Here is a 22,225-nt window from a genome sequence, read left to right on the forward strand (position 1 = left end):
TTTGATGTAAAGGTTTCTACTCCTAAACACACAGAAGTTAAAAGATTCTCAGTACTGAAAGTCAACAGGATCTACTTCTAAACACAGAAGTTAAAAGATTCTCAGTACTGAAAGTCAACAGGATCTAAATAGATGGGTTAAAACAAAAGACTAAAAACTTCCTGCATCCAATTATTTATTGTGAGTGTCAAGAAAGGAGTGATTAGAAAAAGTCTGGAACTTTTTGGGTAAACCCAAGGAGGGCAAGCATTCATGGAATCCCACAACACAGCTTCAGGTTTCTGGGCATCCAAATGGCAGATTAAGGGAAGATATACCTGGGAGAAAAAGCACGGAAGACAAATCCTTTAAAATTTTTCTTATGCCTCTTTGTTCTTACTTAGCTTCTTACTGGAGGAATTGAGCCATAATTCATAATTCTTGAAGTTGACAGAAATAGTCATCCTTCAAAATGCAAACCCCACTATAATAAAAAAGATAAGTAAGTGTTGGGAAGGATGTAGAGAAATTAGAACACTAACTCTACACTGGTAAGATTGTCAAATGGTGTAGCCACTTTAGAAAACAGCCTGGCAGTTCTTAAAAAAAAAGATAACACACAGGTTACCATATGACCCAGCAGTTTCATTTCTAAGTATATACCCGAGAAAAATAAAAACATGTGTTCACATAAAAGCTGGTTCACAAATGTTTACAGCAGCATTATTCATAATAAGCAGAAATGGAAACTGTCCAAGTGTCTATCACTTGATGAATGGATAAACAAATTTGTGGTATATCCATACAATGGAATATTGTTGGGCTATCCAAAGAAGTAAAATACTGATGCCTGCTACAATATGGGTGAACCTTGGAAACATTATGCTAAGTGAAAGGCCCTACATAGTATGACTCCATACCGTTCAATTAGCCAAAATATAGTACATGTCCAGAAAAGGCAAATCTATAGAGAAAGGAAGTAGTTTAGTGGCTGCTTAGGGCTGAAAGGGGCTAAAGAGGAAATGAGAAGGAGATGCTAATGAGTGCACATTTCTTTTTAAATTTCTTTTTATTTTACTTTAAAAAAAGATTTATTTATTTATTTGAGAGAGAGAGGGAGAGTGGGGAGGAGGGGCAGAAGGAGAGGGAGAGAAAGTCTTAAGCAGGCTCCACACTGAGCATGGAGCCTGATGCGGGGTTCGACTTCATGACCCCAAAATCATGACCTGAGCCCAAACCAAGAGTTGGACGCTTAACCAACTGTGCCACCCAGGTGCTCCTGAGCACACATTTTTTTGGGGGAGTGATAAAATGTTCCAAAATTGACCATGGTGATGGTTGCACAACTCTGTGAATGTACTAAAAACCACTGACGTGTATATTTTAAATTGGTGAATGGTATAGTATGTAAATTATATCTCAAGAAAGCCTGTGTTAAAAATGCAAATCTCCATGACTGAAGTCACATCCCAAAGCCTTGAGAGGTCAGTTCTTAGCTCTGAGTGTGTTTCCTCCTCTGTGTAATGGAAATGATATTAATACCTGATAAAGATGTTGAAGGAATTAATGAAGTAAATGTATGTGAGAATGCCTGCACACCATATGACATATATGGTAGAAACAGCTAAGTGGGAAACAAGATCTGTGCTTTTCCTTCCATGGCATAGAATCAGCACAGGGAAACAGTTGCCCAAGCAGAAACTACAGTTTCCATGGCTCTTTACATCCAGTTATATACCATGATCTAGTTCGGACCAATGGTATGTGAGCAGAAGTGATGTGTGCCATCAAGGTAGTTAAGCAGCTGATATCTATTTCACCCCGTTTCCTCTCCTGCCTGGTTGCTGAGCAATTGATAAGGCATGTGGAGCCATAACCTGGGAGATGCCTGGGCCCTTAAAAACCCCTCTTATGGAAAACCCACCAGCCAGCTGCATATAACACATTGGGTTGATAGTTTGAGTGAAGAATAGGTTCTATTTGGTTAAAATGTTTTAGTTACAGCAGCCAGTGTTTCCCTTCACTAATACAAAAATTTAAGTAGGCCCTCAATAAATTTTTGACAAAAATTAAGACATTTTTAAACATGTTAGTACCTTTGGAGTTTAAAAATGAAAGCCAGTAGAGACTGAGATGAGGAAAATACGGAAATCTGAAAAGTGAAGGACAGGAATGGGTGGGGGAAGCATGTTACTGACTCAATCCCACACAAAATCTTATTGTTTATTCCACCATTTCCACCATTTATTGCTTAATTTTTCTCAAGGGATGGATGCACTTCATTGAATCTCATGATCATGGAGCAAGGACCACATTAATTCTGAGTTCTCTACACCATTTGCCAGCCCTAGTCTTTCCAGTGAGCCTATGTTCTTAAGGAGGCAGACAGACAATAAAAGTAAGTAAATCATATGGTATGTTGGATGGTGATAATTGTCATGGAAATAAACAAGGGAGTGTGGGAGCTCAGGAGTGGTGTTTAGTTTTAAATAAGATGGTCAAGGAATATATTATACGGAAGGTGACATCAGAGCAAAGTCTCAAATATAGTGAAGGAACAAACCATGATCCCAGACAGAGAGACTAGCAGTATAAAGACCCTGAGATAGGAACATGCCAGGTGTGTTCAAGGAACAGAGAGAAGGTCAATGTGGTTGGGGAAGGGTAGGCAAGGGGAAGAATGACAGAAAAGAAGTCAGAGAAATAAAGGGGTGGGACCAGATTGTGTGGAAGACTGGGGGGACTGGACAAAGAGCATAATGGGGGATCTGAAAGAGTTCAAGACTAGAGATAATTGGCTACTGTTACTGACTTCAATAGTGAATGCCAGTACAATGCCCCAAAGACAGACAGGTTCATTTTCACCTTAGCAGGTATCAGTTCAGGCACTAGACAGCAACCTTACAGGAGGAACCAGCAAGAACTCAGATGGTGAATGGGATCCAAGATGTCCCATTCCCTACCCCCTGCTGCCATGAAGTCACATTAGTACCTGTGTACCCCAAGATGACATAGTCTGTAGGAGCAAGAGAGAAGGAGAAAGCTTTAAAGACTGAGCATTTACCAGACACAATCTGGAAGAGACTAAATTTATAAGGATAAGAAACTAAAGATGCTACATTTTCTTTGCACATCTTAGTTCTACTGGATTAGTTTTATGGTGTTCCACAGGTCTCTTAAGCTCTGTTTGCTTTCCTTCAATCTTTTTTCTTTCTGTTCGTCATACTTGATAATTTCCATTGTTCTATCTTCAGATTCACTGATACTTTCTTCTGCCTGTTCAGATCTGCCTTTGAATCCCTTTTTTTTCTCACTTCAGTTATTGTACTTTTTTTTCTCACTTCAGTTATTGTACTTTTCAGCTTCAGACTTTTTTTTTTTTTGGTTCTTTTTAGACTTTATATCAATTGATATTTCCATTTTGTTCACGTATCATTTTCTTGACTTTCTCCCCATCTTTTTCTAGTTCTTTGAGCATTTTTAAGATAGGAGCTTTAAAGTCTTTGTCTAGGAGACCTGCTATTAAGTCTATAGGGAGAGTGTCTGTTGATTTATTGATTTATTTTTTTCCTTTAAATGAGCCACACTTTCCTATTTTTTGTAAGCTTTGTGCTTTTTTGTTGTACAGTGGACATACTGGGTAACTCTGGAAATCAAATCCTCACTCTTCCCCAGGGTTTTAGTATTGTCTTTGTTTTTTCTTTGTTTGTTTGTTTTTGATTGTTGTAGCGTGTCTATATGATGAGGATCAAACTGAGGTGTAAACCTAAGGTCTTCTAAAGTTTTTCTGAGCTTTTTCCTGAGCATGTGCAGTCACTTTCTAATTTTCTCCAAATATGCAGGTGTTTTTGAATGTCCTAGACTTTATTTATTTTATTTTTTTTTTTAAAGATTTATTTATTTATTTGACAGAAAGAGACACAGCAAGAGAGGGAACACAAGCAGGGGGAGTGGGAGAGGGAGAAGCAGGCTTCCCGCCGAGCAGGGAGCCCGATTCGGGGCTTGACCCCAGGACCCTGGGACCATGACCTGAGCCGAAGGCAGATGCTTAACAACTGAACCAACCAGGCACCCCGAAAGTCCTAGACTTTAATGTCTGGCTCCTGAAAGGAGAAAAAGTGAAAAGTGAAGGCCTGGTTCTTTAAATCCCCTAGAAGTCACTTTAGCTGGCAGGGGAGGGGCTTGCAACAACAATGGCCACCCACCTCTTTGTCTGTACCTCTGTGATCAGAAGCAGCAATCAGTGAGCTGAGCACAGATTTCCAATGTTTAGAGGACAGCATCTTTTTTGCTTAGCCTGGCTGCAGCAAAGTTTGATCAGGCTGCTCCAGGAACACTGGCAGAGCTGCCTGCCATAGGACCGAGGGTGGAGGAGGGTTAGTTACTATGCTAAGAACTGAAATTGACTAAAATTAACTGCAATTTACCATCCAAGTGGAAACTGCAAGCCTTCAATAGACTCCAGAGTTCCAAAATAGTTACATCAGAGAGATTCTGCCAATGCAATTGTTATCTGGGTGGAGAGAAAGTCTCTCCCTTCTTTCTGGAGTCCTCTATTAGTGAATAGAATCTTATGTGTTGAATGGTATGTTAAATCTTATGTATCGTTTTAGTCAGGATTCTTGAGAGAAGCAGAACCAATAGGATGTGTATATAAAGAGATTTATTATAAGGACTTGGCTCATGTGATTATGGAGGTTGGTAAGTTTCAAGATCTGTAGGGTGAACTGGTGAAGCTGGAGACCAAGAGAAGAAATGGATGGTGTACTTCCAGTCTGAAGGCTGGTTGACTCAAGACTCAGGAAAAGCAAATATTTAAGTTCAACTTCAAGGCAGGAAAAAGCCAAGGTATCAGTATGAAGGCCTTCAGGCAGGATGAATCCTTTCTTACTCGGAGGAGAGTCAGATATTTTGTTCTATTCAGGCCATCAACTGATTGGATGAGGCCCACTCACATTATGAAGAGCAATCTGCTTTGCTCGGTCTACCAATTTAAATGTTAATCTCGCCCAAAAACACCCTTATAGAAACAACAAATAATATTTGCCCAAATATCTGGGTATCCCATGGCCCAGTCAAGTTGACACATAAAATTAGCCTTCACACTTCTAATATAGAAATTATATCTGGAAATAACTAGATGTTGGTCCCTTTAGGGAAGGTTGATAAAAACCTAGTGGGTGCATCTTCTCAGTGTGTTACTCAAATATCTGTTGAATATGCCGAGTATACTACAATCCCAGCCCTGGACAAAAAATAGGCAGTTTATGATTTTGGTGATGATGATGATGAAGTGTAAGTCGTTTAAACACTTGACAGTTATATTTATGGAGCGAGACATTTCCTTTAATGCTATTTTATAGACAAGAGGGAAAAATCTGCAAACATATTTTGGATAACATACAAATTTGTCAGGGTCTTGAGTTACTCCATGTTTGGAGTGTGGGAGTACTTTACATTAACATGGAACATTCACACTTTATATAAGCAAGGCTAGGGGAAGGTTCAAGATATCTGGAAAACAGACTTTGTATAAAGATGTTCATATTGGAATGATGAGTCTATCCCAATTTCCTCAGGGAAGAGTTTAGTAAACAAGGCTGATTCAAAGGCATCCTTTGACATAGTGAAAATTCTTTCAACTGTGGACCTTATTGTTGCAGGAAAATGGGACAGCAAAATCAAGAGTGAATGGCACTCATATTTTTACTACCTGGTTTAGAACTCAAGCACTGCTTTCAATGCCAGACCGGGTAACAAAGCCTGGACTTGAGAGGGGAACTGTGGATAGAAATATTAATCAAATTTGCTTTGAGGAAAGCTACTCACCTGGAGCACAAAACATCTGGGAACTTTGTCATGGGCCATTCTGGTCAGTAAATTAAGGGCCAGGTGCTTGGGACATTAGCATTTTGGCAACTACTCCCTCTCCCTTTCCTCCTAATCCAACTCACAGAGTCCTATCTTAGAGTTGAAAGCATATTTGCACTGGCTAGTTTCTCTCCCTTCCAATTCAGAATGTGGGGGCTCATTAGGTCTGGTTGGGCCACATATCTCACCAGGCAGAATAGAGCTGATTTCGAAATGCTGTGAGTGAACATCTTTGGGGATCTTTCTACTTGATCTTTTGAGTAGAGCCATCCTTCTTTTCTCAGTCATACATATGCCATTGGTGCAAATGGTTTCATTCTTTCTTTTACAAGTGTCGTTTAAAAATGCAGATGACTCACTCATTTTATGGACTTCTTCATTCAACAAATATTTGTTGGTAATTAGGCACTGTGACAGGCATTGGAGATAAAGGTGATCAAAAACAAGGAAGGACCCAGTCCTTATGGAGCTTATAATATAGCGATTTTATTAGTAACTTTCATAATATTTTAATTATTATTTAGATCTTTTATACTAATATAATCTATCAACAAAAAGAAAACATAAAAGAAATAAAATTTAAGATTCCTCCTCTGCTATCTTCTTTTGGCTTCTTCTATTTTAACAAATTCCTTTTATATTGTCCTATGCTTATTCTTTTACCTTAGTTTCAATCATGGTGTATATTTTGCATTAACTTTTAATGTGTGAATGATCTGAGCAGACTTCTCCATGAATGCTACATCACGAGCATTTTCCCTATCTCTATCTGCAAAATTATCATTTCTGTAAATACAGATAGCTTACCATATAATTTGCTTAATCTTTTATTTGAGGGCATTCAGTTGTATAAAATTTATTAATACATAACATTGTGATAGTTTCTTTTTTCTTCTCTTGAACTTTACCTCAGAAACTAAAGAGCTGAAATTCTATAAATTGGAGTGATGAGATGCTTTTCTTCTGTGTTGAACAAGATGAGAAATAGATGACATACTTTTGGGTCTCTCAGTTTATCTTAGAATTCCAGATGACTAGAAGTGGGAAGTACAAAAACCAACCAACCATTTTGTCACCAGATGCATGATGTAAAGATGTCTTTCTCTTCTTTTCATTAAAAATAAAAAAGAAAACAGGGAAACATTTCTATGTATATACATTCACAGCATTACATACATATGAGAAAAGAAACATTGAAACCACTGACAGGGTTTTAAAATGTATTTTTTTAAGCTTATATTACACCTAAGTTATCACATTTCTATGTCAGCCTACTGAATTCTGAAGTGTGGGATCATCATCAAAATGACCATAATCTCTTGTAATATAGAAAGAATTATTTTTGCCCATTCTTATGATAGAACCATCATTCCTGGTAACATTCCTTCCCTTGTCAACCATAGACTGCTTCCTTCTTGTAAAAATAAGCATGGGCTTACTGGAAGTAACGTCTGTGTCATTTTACTTTTCTTGGTTTGATTTTCCAAAAGGTTATGGATGGGGAGGAGGGGACTGATATCCTGTTGGGAGTCCTCATGTGGCTATCATGGGAATGTCTCTAATGAAGGACAAGTCGGATCTAATGAAGAGCAGGATACAGTAAAGCAGTTAAGTCGAGTCTCACATGCTTCTTCTGGATTTCAATTATTCCAGGCAGTCTAGTAGATTCTGAATTACCAGCAGCTGCTAACTTGCTTACTTTCTTGTCTGCCACAGCTGCCACCAGCTGTTCTCTCTTTCTTACCCCACATCCAGATGCAAACAGCTGTTCTCCCTTTCTTTACAATTGTCAACAGTGGCTCATTTTGCCCCAAACACATGGACACCTGCAGCAAGAGGAATTGTACTATTCAGTTGTGGCCAAATACTGGACAGCTTTTGAAAGGTTTAATGGAGGAAGGGAAAGAGGGAATGAGAGGTGGTTTGATGTAGAAAGAGCCTGTGTTCTCAGACTAAAAGGTGGATAGGATGCTTCTGGTTGTTTTTCAGGGGCTGAGTAAGACAGTGACAACAGATACCCATACTTCTTCCTTACTATGACATTCACTTTGAAAAGCAGAGAATCATCACCAATAAATAAATCCCAGGAAACTGAGCATCAGAGAAGAAATTATGATGGTGCTTTAAGGGTTTGGTCTTCATTCATTTATTTAAGAAGTGTTTATGGACACTTCTGTCAAGCACTATTCTAGGCACACAGTAGGTGTTAAATAAATGGGTATGCATTTATGAACACATACTTATATTTATCAGTCTAGTCTCAATGATATCGAAAGAGAACATTTTATTTTTGCTATTTTTAACATTTTAAATGAATTTTTTCTGTTGAAATCAGCCTCTCCTCTACCCCAAACCCCATCCTTGGGATTGGGGACTTTTGGATTAGCTCCTTGACTGAGAAATACTCCTGGTTCTCAGGTCTCTCTCTCTTTGAAGGGACTAGAGAGAGGAAAGTAGAAATGGAGAAGAAGGGCATTCACATTTATTAAGCACTTAATGTGTCCCCAGTACTGTGCATCATCCTTTATATAGGTTATCTCATTTCATCTTCATCAGAAACTTAGGAAATCCGTATTATTATTTCCATATAGCTGATAGGGAAACTGAAGTTGGAAGCGTGAAGTTACTACGGCTACAAAGCCAGGGAACAACGGAGCTAAGACTGGACAGACTCTTCCACTCCAGAGCAGGAGCTCTTTTCACAACAGCCTGCTATTCAGAGAATATTAATGTGAGTAGTAGAGGATACCGATAGTGATAATTGAGTTCAATGCTGTGATTGTAGAAGTAGGGGTCTAATCCATCCAAAGCCTCCATCTTCAACTGGAAATTGGTCCAAACTTCATTCACCATTTTAAGCTGCAGAGCACTGTCTAAATGCTGAAATGAAAGATGAGAGACTGAGGACTCATAGATAAAGTTGTTATCACAGAAATAATCTCTACCTCCCCAGGATGTTTTCGGTTAACAGTGGGTTTTGGAAGAATATTTGACCAAAGTCAGGGAGGACCCTCATTTCACACCCTAACTCCATCCATTAGTATCCAAAATAATGTTAGTGATTATCCTTTGGGATACCAAGTGGGAAAAAGCTGGCTAAGGCTCTAAGGAAACTTCCTCTGGTTTAGGGAGCCATTAGGAAAAGCTCCTTATTCTTATAAAAATTTTCCTGAACTTTCAGGGCTGGGTTTCTGCAGCTGGCCAAGAGTCAGCCTCAGTTAGGATCCTGCCAAATTGGGCATCAACAGCTCATTTGGCTTGGAAAAAAAAAAAAAGAAATGAGAAACAACTGACGTTTGTATACTTGAAATTATGAGCTGTTTCTCTAACAAAGAGACCAAACACTTTCGGCTTGTTTTACAGTAAACATACACATCGAACAATCTGGTTGGTTAGCAGCAGGCTGTGCATATGTAGGACATATGTGGACACACATGGATGCATCAACTCACATATGTTCACTTAAAAGGACACTGTCAAGTCATTTTATGACTTTTTTTGTTCTCTGGGCTCCATTGTTTATAAAATCTTCTTAGAAGCTTAAAAATACAATTTCTTTCCCTACTGATTTTTGTTCTTTTTTTTTTTAAACAAGTATTTTGAATGGCACTCAAATAAATGTGACTGGTTTTATTTAGTACCAAGTCCTACTTAAACATATACAGCAATACAATGTCCAGTCAGAAACAAAGCACTAACAGTGAGTCAATTCCTTATGAAGAGAGAAATAATCATGTTCTGCCCTTAGAGTAGACATTCCAGAATTGAATAGCACTCACAAGATTATTTTCTGGCACCCCAGTGCTTTTATGTATGTATTTATGCATGCATGTATGTTTGTATGTATTTTTAAACTATGAAACGCTTTACAAATTTGCATGTCATCCTTGTGCAGAGGCCATGTGATCTTCTCTGTATTGTTCTAATTTTAGCATATGTGCTGCCGAATTGAGCACCCAAGTGCTTTTAGTGTTAGAAATCAAATATAGATAATAGTGACCATGATAAAACCTATTTTTCTCTTTTCTTTAATGTTTTAGCAATATTTTTTCTAGCTTCTTTACTAAGCAAAAATCCCTTTAAAATATCCTTGCTTTGGGCAAAAGCTGTGAAGAATCAGGTGAAAATGGCTAAAAAAAAAAAAAAACTGGAAAGATTCTTGAGATCACAGACAGCCGGGAAAACAAAAAGTTAATTAATGATAAGTTGTCACTTTATATCCATCAGGCTGCAAAAGAAAAAAGCAACAATACACATTGCTAGTGGAGATGTGAGGAAAAGGGCACTGTCATTCACATTTTGCTAGTGGGAATAGGAATTTTAAAGAGCTTTTTTTGGATGTAAATTTAGCAACATTTCCTAAAATTGAAAGTATATGCTTACCCTTCAATCCATCATTTCCCTGTTGGGAATTTAACTCATGGAGACAGGAGCTCTACCATACAGGATATAAACACAGGATTTCTACAGCAGGATTGTTTATTGTGGCAAAAAAAAAGAGAAAACCAACACAAAATTGAAACCAAGTGAATACCGTTTAATAAGGGACAGTTGTTGAATAAATTAATGTATGTCTATACCATGGAATATTACATAACAACGTCCCCAAAAAGTGAATTGGAGCAATACTAGTTGCTTAGAAGGATTACCACAAGATACTGTTGAGGGAGAAAAGCAAGAAATGTAGAAGAGTATATTTTATGAGTCCATTTTCTAAATCATTAATCAAAAAACTTTTATAAGCATACATTTATCTCTCTGGATATCTCTTTTGTCTATACACTCATTTGTATAAGGTTAGATGGTGATGGATATATTCTAGGCTGTTAAGATGGATTGTCTAGAAGGGGTGGGAGGAATTATGGTGGTGGTGGGTAAGGCTAACATAAGAAAATGTGGTTGAAAGAGGTGGTCCCATTTATGCAAATTATATGTGTATATGCATACAAAGGAATTTTTGAAATAAGAGATCATTAAAATAAAACATTCTCAATCTAGTTTCCAGGATTTCCATAAATCTATGGAAACTATGGAAATCTATATATATTATATATTGCGATAAAGGAGGATGTGAAAGTTCTGGAAGAAGTCAGATAATCATGGAAAAAATTGAACTTGAGGGTTGGCTAGACCTTTTAATAGTCCAAGGTTTCCAGATTAAGATCAAGAATGGCAGGTTGCATTTCAATCATTTCAGGGTACTGGTGCCACCAAGTGGTGTCTGGAGCAATTGTTGGTGTCATTTTATTACCCTCCTGGTGAAGGAAACTCTTGGCTTACCTGCGCCTTGCATCAAGCAGTCTGTGGAGGGCTCCAGCTCTCCTTGGAATGAAGCACACCCCTGTGAGCCTGGCCCTGATGCAAACAGGAAGTATGAGAAGAGATAGGGAGCAAATCGCTTTTGCCCTAGAATCTGAGCTCTCTTGGTTTTTCCTATTATCAGGTGCTCTGCTATGCCTGACATTTACCTGTCAAGTCCCTTAAGGTGTATTTAACATTTTCTAACTACTTAGACTAGTATTACAACCTATCTATCTGACTTCTTTAATGGCCTGGTCTCTTATATAGGCTTTCTCTTTTTATTTCCACCGTCCTAGCTTGGCTTCTTGTTATTTCTTTCCTAGTGCCATAAGAACGTTTTCTTGGGCTTTCTATCCTCGATGTCTTTCTGGTCCATTCCAGCCCAAACCCACTTCTGTACTAAGCTTCCTGAAGTTATGGTCATTTAACAACACTATTCCAAACCTTTAATTATTTCTCCCTGCCCACCATCAAATTCTGACACCAGAGCACAAGCTTTTAATAGGGTGACCGTATGTCTCAGTTTGCCTGGGATGGTCCCAGGTTACTTCTGTTGTCCCAATGTAATTATTGTGACTTTATTCACTCTCAGAAGTGCTCTGGTTTGGATAATAGATTATATAGACATACTAGCTCTTAACTGCTTGGTTCTCCTGCCTGTAACACATACAATAAGTAAGCTAACAGAAGAATGTCTAAAGTTTGTGGCAGATGGAGGAATTAGATCTGGGTAGAGAGCATATCTTTTTTCTTCAAATGTTAAAAAGCTAAATATAAATTACTTGGTATTTATTACCTTATTTAAAATTTATCTTCTTTGTCATTTCAGTGACAAATAGAATTTTTTGTTTGAACTCGAGGAAGAAAATCCATGTTTGTAGTTTTCGTGTAGCTCTCTTGGCTTTTCACAGACTCTCAAGAGTGGTTCCATTTAGGGCCTGATGAATGTCACGTTCATAATTTGTTATCCAATGTGAAGAATATTCAGCTGAGTAATGATAAAGAAATTCTAAAAATTTTGAGGAGGTAGAAGCACCAATTCTGGGAACTCCTTTAGCACAAGAGGACATAGCTTAGTCATCCAGCAGTTAGCAGAGGGCTTGAGCATTAATGCTGTTGAGAAGAATTTTGAGCAGCCTCTGACAGCTTGTGGACCTGAAATGTGGGCCCTGCATTCTGGTTTAGGTTATCTTCTACTTCTGCTTGCTGCGTTTGGGTTGTAATAATAGGTTGAATATATACTGTTTAAGGAAATGCATTGCCTTTCACTCACCATCACTAGGAATATACTGTGAGTTTTTTTCTGCAGTAGAACAGATTTTTTTTAAAGATTTTATTTGTCAGAGAGAGAGAGAGCACAAGCAGGGGGAGCGGCAGCCAGAGGGAGAAGCAGGCTCCCCACTGAGCAGGGAACCTGATGCGGGACTCGATCCCAGGATCCTGGGATCATGACCTGAGCTGAAGGCCAACGCCCAACTGACTGAGCCATCCAAACGAACCGAAGTAGAACAGATTTTGAGCTCAGCCACCCATTTTTCTCTTGCCCAGTCCTTTTCATAACCACTTAAATACATTTTCAAGACCACTAGAGTCTGGGGTCTTGAAAAGGATTTTGCGTAAGAACTAGACCTATACAGGCTTGGAGCTGTGATCTCATGAACCCTAGGCACTCCCCAAATGACTAATTAATAGTTATGTAATGCCCATATACCTCCAGTCACAAACAGCCCTTTTTCCTTATCTAGATTTGAGCCATTCTAAAGTCCAGGAAGTTGGAGATCAATTTAAGCTATTCTTTAACTAGTTGAGAGTCATTCATTCATCATCATCCATTTATCTCCCATGTGCCCCACCAGGTTCTGGGCATACAATGAAGAACTGGCATGCCTTCCGGGAGGGGAACTTTCCAGCAAAAACACATACACCCAAATCCTCACATGCTCACGCATGCACAGGCACATGCACATGCACACACAAGGCAACTTCAGCTTCTCATGTTAATGGACAGTGAGAAACCTCCCTCTTAACTTCTTTTCTGATGCAGCTTATTTTAGGATGCTTTTTCCTGATTACACCATCAGGAGCAGAATCAGGCTTTAGACATGATGATGCATCTACAGATACCTGGCACTCTGTCATCCATCGGCTTTCCTTTGTATATTTCTCCTTTTCTTTCGCCCGAGTGTGTGTGTGTTTAATGGATCTGTGTAATTTAGATAGAAGGGCAAGATGTTTATGCCTCATGTTTGTAAATGTGCTCCAGATTGTGAGTTCTTCCAGGTCAGGGACTATATATTTAATATAGAGACTCTGCTTCTGACCCCCTGAATTTGAATCCCAGCTCTGTCACTTTATAGCTTTCTTGACCTTGGACAAATGATGTAACCTCTCTGTGCCTCAAATTATTTCTCTGTATAATCTACATCTTGGGTTTTAAACAGCTTTATTAAAATATAATTGAGATATCATAAAATTCCCCCATTTAATGTGTACAAGTCAGTGTTTTCTAGTATATTTACAGTTGGCAAAACCAGTCCCACAGTCTAATTTTAGAACATCTTTATTGCCGCCCCAAAGAAACACTGAACCCATAAACAATCACTCCCCATTCCAGCCTATCAGTTTTTATGAGGATTAAGTGAATGACTATATGAAAAGCACTTAGAATATTATCTGGCACCTAGTAACTGCAATGTAAATAATGGCCATTATATTCATATTATTATTAGCAATATTGTTGCTACTCTGTGCCCTCAGCCAGTACAGTGCCTGATACTTATTAGTTTCTTGCCGAATAAATGAAATGGTGGGAGAAAGTGAAAGACACCATTATTTCTTAAGCATTTTAAGTAATGATGAGAAAAATGCCCTATATTTTGTGTATAGTACAGACATAATCAAAGGTGCCACAGAATCTGTGTTAGGGCCCAATACTTTCATGAAGAAAGATATTTTAAAAATAGGCTTTTTTGACAGTAGCTTGACAGGATGGTGTTGATGATTAAAGAAAATTAGTCCAAGTCCTGAATGCTGATAAGTAGACTTGTGACCCAAGGAAAGACACCGATGTTGATCCTCTTTCTAGTTAAACTGTAAAATGAAATTGGATTCACTGAATGATTTCTAAATTTACTCCTCTTTCTAAAATCATCTGATACTGTCTGCCAATAAGTGTCATGAGGATTTTATATATCATTTGTAACCTAGACACAAAACCATTGACATTCATTTTATGGTCTCACTTGTTACAGTTCCACAGTGTCTTGTGTTCCCAAAGAGAACATAAGCATGGATCATCTCCATCCTTACATCCTCCATTGGCTTCTCTCTGCCTATAGGATAAAGTTCAAACCCCTTGACAAAGGATGCAGGACTCTCATGGGTCTCTTTTTGCCTGCGGAATATCTACCCTCACTTCTCCTGGGCACCATATAATTGATATTGGTTTGAGGATCTAATCAGATCTCAGTCCCTGCAGGCTTTGTAGGACTGCTGTTCAAGGAGCTCTCTGCTCTCCTGGCCAAGATAGCCAATTTTTTCCTGGAAATTTTCAATAAAGAGAAGGAAAAATCGAAAGTAGTTGGAAGTGGTTTGTTTCAAGCTGTTGCTGACAGGTATTATAGATTAAAGCCCTCTAAGTTGCTTTTGCAACTGTTACCTGGATCCCTTCAGCTCTCCTGGATTCTTTCAAAGACATGGCTTGCTCAGTGTTTCCTTTGCTTCTGTATTCTTTTAATTAATTGTCTTCCCCTTTACCCTGTTCTCTTTGGTGTAAGTTGGCAAAATTTTGTTTCTCCTGACTGAAGAAAACTGCTAACCAAACAAAACTAACAAAATTCTTTTATGATCTGGCCTGTCTGATTTGCCAGATCCCATCTTCTGGTTTAGGTTCTGAAAATGGAACATACTTTCTCATGGCCAGAAGAATCTTTCTTTCTTATCTGACTAATGAATTCCTTTTCCTTCAGTGGTGGGCATAGGCACCTCTTTGGTAAGGCCCTCCCTGGCCTCTTTCCATGCGGTTAGAGGCTCTTCCCTCTCTGATCTTATTGCATCCTGTATATACATAGCAATATTAAGAGCTGACTGTTATTCTTTTCTTATTTTTGGAGAGAATATTGAGGGGAACAAAAATGTGCCACCTCAAAATATGCCACTTTGGCATATTGATTATTTTGAATTAAAGTTACTTAAGAAACAGCTGGTGCAAGAAGGATACTCTGACTCTCCTTTGTCCCCCTGGAAATAGGAAATAAAGCTCTCGTGTGAAGGTATCCTTCCTATATCAGGAGGGTAGAAGGTATCCTTATCACCAGAGATAGGGAATTCAAGGCCAAGAAGGCAATATAAACAAACTTTGTTACTTCTTCATTAGTTTGCTACCCCACACCCAAACTCCTTTGTTTTGTCAAATCTTGAATAATTGTTTCTTTGTCTAAATGACATAAAAGCTGCCTGCTTTGGCCAGTTTTTTGACTCACCTATCTTTGGGGCTCCAGTGCATACAATATTGAATTTATGTTTCTCCTGTTAATCTGTATTATGTCAATTTAATGATTAGGTCAGCCAGAGAACTTACAAGGGAAGAAGGGGAAGGCTTTCTTCCCCTACAACATAGGATCAATGTGATTTTCTTCCCCTGCCCGCTCCTTTCACCTCAACCATGGCCTATATTAGAATGATAACTACAGGGGCACCTGGGTGGCTCAGCCGGTTAAGTGTCAGCCTTCAGCTCAGGTCATGATCCCAGGGTCCTCCTTGCTCAGCAAGGAGCCTGCTTCTCCCTCTCCCTCTGCCTGACGCTCCCCCTGCTTGTGCTCTCTCTCTCTCTGTCAAATAAATAAATGAATAAAATCTTTAAAAAGAAAAAAAAGACAACTACATGGCATAGGTTTTGTTGCTGAAATGTTTCTTGGATTTGCTTTGATTTTTTCTGTCCCAGAGAAACAGCCTCTGAATTGCTGACCTTGCTTATTGCCTCCTATTGCTTTGTCTAGTCCTTCCTCTACTGGGATTGACTAAGTTACTGTAGTAAAACCAACTCGATCTACTCACTTGTTAAAATACTTGTACTACCTCTCCCTTACTTTCTGGATGGAGCCCCTTGCCCATAAATGGATAGTCCCAGTATGGTTTCTGTTGGGACTTTAAGGAGGATTCTATAGCCATTTTTTTTCAATGTGAGGATGTCATGGATGTTAAGGTACCCTTTTGATTTAATGCAGACTTTTCAAGGAGAAATGATAAAGGAAAAAGCAGGCTTTTTCTGTTTCTGAAAACAAGTATGCTAAAATGTATTCTGAGATCATGGTAGCTAGTATGTGGTTAGAATTTCCCCAAAGTGAAGTCTTCCAGGTCAGTTGGAGGCCCCTTTTAGTTGTTGTGAGCAAAGGCCTAACCAGAGATCTCCAGAAATGACTTTTTTTTTTTTTCTCTCAGCTAGTTTGGTTGTTATTTGCAGGAAAGAAAAACAGGCAAATCTTCCTTATTCTGTGGAAAACATTTAATTGGTTTAACTCCTTATGTAAGCATAAGAAAATAAAAATCATTTTCCTGATGGAAAGGTGTAACTAGCTCTTTTATATTTCGATGTGTTTAAGCCCAGATCTAGGAAACTTCCTCCAGCCTGGGGAAGAAGGTGGTGTTGGGCAGGGTCCTGGATGCTTTCTGTGGGAAAGGAAGGAGCAGTGCTCTGGCAAATGACACTGCAGGTCACCAGAAAGCAAGCAGGAGGTCATCTAGGACGGTGGGACCCGCGCTCCGGCTGCTACCACAGGACAGGTGAGGACGAAGGGATCCTTTCTCAGCAGAACCTTAGAGGGTGGCTCTTACAGTCCCAGAACCTACATCCAAAGAAGTCCAAATCCAGAGAGTTCTATTTTTAGGAAATCAGGACCCATCTTGACCCCCGAACATTCATTTCCGTATTTCACTTTTTATTCATCATCTCTAGCAAAAAGAGATATTTTAAGTCTTGAATACTAATTTGAGTTGAACATATTATAAGTCCCCTCATCTCTACCTCTCCCCATCCTTAAAAAAACAAACAAAAAAAGCCAATAACCAAATTGATGGCTTCTTTAAAGTCTTACTCTCCTGCTGTTAGTATAAGCTAGAGTTTATACTCCCAGCATGGTGAGTCTGTCAGAGTAAGTTGGGTTTTGGGTTAAAAACTAAGTTTTTTCTTGGCTCATAGCTACCTCTAGCCTTAAATAGGGTGGCAGATCCTTCATACGAAGGACGTCTGAGTGCAGCTTCCAAGTGTAGGGATTCCTTCACTGGGCTTCATTGCATATGACATAGTAAGGACGGTGCAACCTCCACTCTGCATCTAAGGGGAGAGGTGAGAGGTCTCTTACAGACCCAACTAAAGGCAAGCAGCTATAATGGGACCATAACTAAAAAAAAAAAATCCAACAGAGTAAATTGTTTTTCTCTCCCTTTAGATTTTAGGAGAAAGAGGCAAACGGCCATAGCATAACATTACAACAGAGATTTATTTAAATTTTAAAAAACAAGCAAATAACTTTGAAAGTACAACTTATATGTGTCTCCCCTCACCCAGGAGAGTAACCAAAGATAAAAGAGTGCCCGGAACATTATAGTAATCAATTATAATTTCTTAAGTGAATAAGTGTTGCTCTCTTTATCCATGTAGCTGCCTCCCCTACACTTTCTCAATCTTTTAGCTTCACTATTTTTTCTAATGTCCAGAATCTTAATGTTAATCATAATGGCTAATACTTACAAACACACATAGGATTAGTACTGTTACTGAGCTATGTGTACACACATACACGTGTGTATGTGTGTTTATACATATATGTTTCCATACAATAACCCTAAGAGCTTAACAATTAGGTACTGTTATTATTCTGATTTTAAAGACAGAGGAACGAGGCATAGAAAGGATTTTGAAAAAAACCTTGCAAGGCCATATAGCTGGTAGGTGACATGATTCAACTCTAGACATCGTCACTGCTGTGTCCTCAGTTAACAAGACAAATCCCTAAATATGTTCCTCCAGGCTTGCTTACTGAAGCAGGAAAGTGAGGTCTCTCAAGTCTCTCAAGTAAAGGGGATTGTTGTAGAACCTCAGTTTACCAGAAAGCCAATTACGATGAACTCGATTCTGACTTTGCAAGGCTTTCAAGTAGATATGAGCAGAATCTGTCTCTTAGAGAGAGTGCCATGATTGGAAGCCTGTTCCATGCCAGATGCTGTCCTGAGCCCTCTTACAGATAGCATGTCTGGGTAGAATTCCTACCGATGTTTTACAGGTGAGAACGCTGAGGCTTGGGAAGTGGACATCACTTGTCTGAGGTGACGCTGTTGTTAGATAGCTGAGCTGGAACTCAAATCTGGGCCCATCTGACTCTAATGTGTATTTTACCCCAGGTGTTATCCCCTATTTTTTTAGGCATTTCCAGTTGATCTGTCTTTCCAACACTGTAAGTGGCAATATGGTAACTGATGTGTATTCTAATGAACTGAATGTTCCACAGAGAATTTCTGAAGCTTTGTTCTTACCACAAAATATGAAGTGAAGCAAATGGTAGAAATTCTTGCCAAACTCAAATTGGGATTATTCCTTTTATGTATTTTTCTTGCACATGGTTGATTAACCATTAAAACCATTATGTTTGTATTAAATAACCAATGTATTCTGGTTACAAATGTGGGGGAAAAAATAAGCAAAAGAATCTGCTAGGCAGTGAGCTCAATATATCATTATACTGCAGATTTCACTATGGGTTATTCTGAATGAAAATGGATATATCTGAAATTATCAGTAAACCTTGGCTTTCTTACTAGAGTTCAGTTGACCTTTTAGCTTAATGTTAGCCATTATTAACACAGGAAGAATGCCTCAAACATTTCTATGTTTGTGAGCATCATGAAGTTTAAGGTTCTTGTTGCCAAGCACTTTGAATTGAACAGGAGTCCAGTAAATGCTAAGGAATGAATGACAAGGATTCACTTAGCCTGAATTAAGAAACTGGCAAAGTTTAAGGGCTTCCGGCTTGTTGACCTTCTTTCTCCTTCTCGAATGCCTGATCATCCCTAGTTCCTACCTGCTGTTGCTGTTTGCTCCAAGCCCTGAGTAAGATAACCTGATCAACACTAACCCTGCTGACTTATTGAGGTTTTATTTTTATTTTTTATTTTTTGGTATTTACAATTTCCAAAGGAGGTTAAAGATAAGACTGAGTGTACTGGGTAGAATTTTACTATCCGCAATGAGCAGGAGGCCTCCAAGGCCAGTTAAACCGGTCTGGGGAGCAGGTGACTCTTGATGGACTAGATGAGCTCTTTAACATGAGATAACACTGCATTTCATTTGCAGGTAGTGCAGGTAGTAGCGTGGTCTTGCCTTACTGTGCCTGGGCTCTTGCCTTTATCTTTCCTCTGGTCTCCTGGCGATTCTGTGCCAATGGCAGGGTCAGAGATCAGAGTACCTGCCATCTGGCTTAGGACTTGTTGCATTCCACTGTTTCTATCTCCATGCCACATGTGAGATTTTTTTTTCACTGTCACTGTGTTTACTTGGTTCAGTGTGCCTGATCCATGGACGCAATCACCGTACATTAGGGAAGGTTATCAGTGCTGAGGACAATTAATAATCGCACAGTAGAACCCAAACAGACATCTCAACAGAGTCCAAATGAAAAACCTGTATGACTTCCTAACATTCATGGTGGGAATTAGCAAACTAAAGGTCTGGGGTCAAATTCGAGCCAACACTTGCTCTTGTACCCTCAAGAGCTAAGAATGTTTTTTTTCATTTTTAAATAATTGAAATAAAAATCAAAAGAAGAATCATATTTTGTGATATGTAAGAATTATATGAAATTCACATATCAGCGACCACAAATAACGTTTCCTTGGTATACAGCTACACTCATTTACTTCCATATTGTCTATGCCTACTTTGGTATACTAAAGTCAGAACTGAGTAGCTTCAACAGTGCCTTGCAAATCCTAAAGTATTTATTATCTGGCCCTTTATAGGAAAAGTTTGTTGAAGCCTGATTTAGTCACTCATCTGGCATTAACCAAGAGGGCTGCCTGGAAACCACTGTGAAGCCGACCCATGCCATTTTCCCCTTGCAGCCATTTGTGTTCCCAGGAAGCTTTGCCAGCTTGGTTAATTGCATCAGTCGATAGTAATCCAGGACAATCAAGCTCATATTTGCCTGTGCGGCTGAGCTGTCTAGGTTGCGTTAGTAATGGTTGTGTGTTACCAGTGCCTTACAATAAGATAGAAATAGAAGGAGATGTAACTCCAAGTTAACCTTATTAGTTTTATAATATGATTTTTCTGCCTTGTATACATTTCTGTAACTGAGTTTTAAAACCATAAGGGAAGAAAACAGGAAGACAAACATAGTTCTCATCCATTTGGAAAATGTAAACAAATGAAGGCCCAGAGAAGTTAAACAAGCTTCCTAACATCCCATAGCTACTGAATGGTAAAACCAGGACTAGAAACCAGGCATCCTGACACCTCATTGCACTGTGCTGTTTCCGGTTAATGAAACTGCCATATGTACAAATTGTGAAGACTACCCTCATAGATTTCAGACTGGGGCTCTTCTTTTTACTCATTTCCCTGAAAAAGCAATGTAAGGGCATTTAGCTAATTTATATTAGGCCTAATCTATCCACTTTTTTTCATTAGCAGGTAATGAAATTAACAGGATCCTGGGGGAATTTTTTTTCTTTTTCACTTGAGAAGATGGGATTGTTGCTAGATGAAGCTTGGAACTAATATTGAATTCATCTATGGCCCTGAGATTCTCATGCCCCATCAGTGGATCACAGATGCATACACTTAGGTTGTATACAGACACACACAACCCCCCCCCCCCCCCCCCCCCCCCCCCCGCCACAGACAAGACCTTCTTACAATATAGGATATACTGAGCTGGTGATACACCTGTGATTGGGGTGCCATGTACATACACTTCACTAGCAGTTGTTTGGCAGTGTGAGTTAGAATGAATAGCTTTTGACGCTGGAGTTTTTGCACTGCTGGGTTTTTATAACTACAACCATATCTCCTGGAGGTGATGAGTTTCCACTCTTCTGAATATGTCTTTGCCCAACAAAGAGGCATGTGTTTGCAAAGTTGCGTCCTAGGCAACTCCAAAAGCACCGTAGTGCTTTAGAGAACAATGCAAAGCTTATGATCTTAGCTAGCATTTCTTTATATATGGAAATCCACAGGAAAAAAAGAGGACCAGATGTGTGAAATTAAAGAGAATTAAAGGATTAATGCTGTACATCCAAAATGTGTGTAAATTTAGTGTCAGCATTTCCTTTAATTGATTTCCAGGGCTTAGTCTTGGCAGTTCTATTTTATTGATGGTGATTCTATGTGCATCGTATGGATGAACATCTGATTAGTTTATTAAAGCAGAGTGTATTTATGTTCATCTTAACAGCTAAAATATTTTAATTTGTTCTTTGACTTTTGTCCATATGTCTTCTTTTCTTGTGGAAGACAGTTTGTTGGATTATAACCAGTTTGAAACACAGTGTAGTGAAGTTAGATTATTCAAAGAATGGGAAACAGGGTGCTCTTTACCCCTTCTAATTTGGGGAATATCTACTTCTTGGCCCAATGATGTCATGATAGATAATAGGTGTAAATTCATCACTGTATTTCATTTACTAAAGCCAGCAGGGTAAATGGATACTTTTTGCTTCTGCCCTGACTCCTGTCCCAGGGTAACTGATTTATGCTGATAATAACACAACCATTATGTTGATTAGTTGTGAAAAAAAAAAGAATGACCAGGGCAAACCCTTATAAAAAAAAAAACAAAAACCCTTTTTCTTTCCTCCTTTCCTCAGTTCCTTCCATCCATTCATTCTCTCTCCCTTTCTTCCTTCCTTTTTAACTGTTAATAGCTTGTTTGTTTTCCCTATAAAGAGTGCACTAATGTTGTTCATTTACTCTTATACTCACCTGGGAGAAACAACAATTAACTTTGAACATGGAGACAGGTGGCTGAGCAGACTTTTTGCAGATCTGGTTAATTAAGTCTAGACTGGAAATGGAACAAAA

General features: G+C 38.8%; 1 protein-coding gene and 1 non-coding gene across 2 annotated transcripts in view; one reads left to right on the forward strand and one right to left on the reverse strand.

Moving 5' to 3' along the window:
* Positions 1 to 2,246: 2,246 nt before the first annotated feature.
* Positions 2,247 to 22,225, forward strand: part of TSPAN8 (tetraspanin 8) — a 75,650-nt gene continuing 55,671 nt past the window's right edge. The window contains exons 1-2 of the mRNA XM_027594963.2: positions 2,247 to 2,377; positions 8,442 to 8,581. The gene's annotated coding sequence lies outside the window, so the exon portion shown is untranslated. The remainder of the gene's footprint in view (positions 2,378 to 8,441; positions 8,582 to 22,225) is intronic.
* Positions 9,701 to 9,806, reverse strand: LOC113923213. The gene has a single exon (XR_003520219.1). It is a non-coding gene; the product is annotated as a U6 spliceosomal RNA (small nuclear RNA).

The sequence above is a fragment of the Zalophus californianus genome, chromosome 9, assembly GCF_009762305.2.
Source record: "Zalophus californianus isolate mZalCal1 chromosome 9, mZalCal1.pri.v2, whole genome shotgun sequence".
Classification (NCBI taxonomy): domain Eukaryota; kingdom Metazoa; phylum Chordata; class Mammalia; order Carnivora; family Otariidae; genus Zalophus; species Zalophus californianus.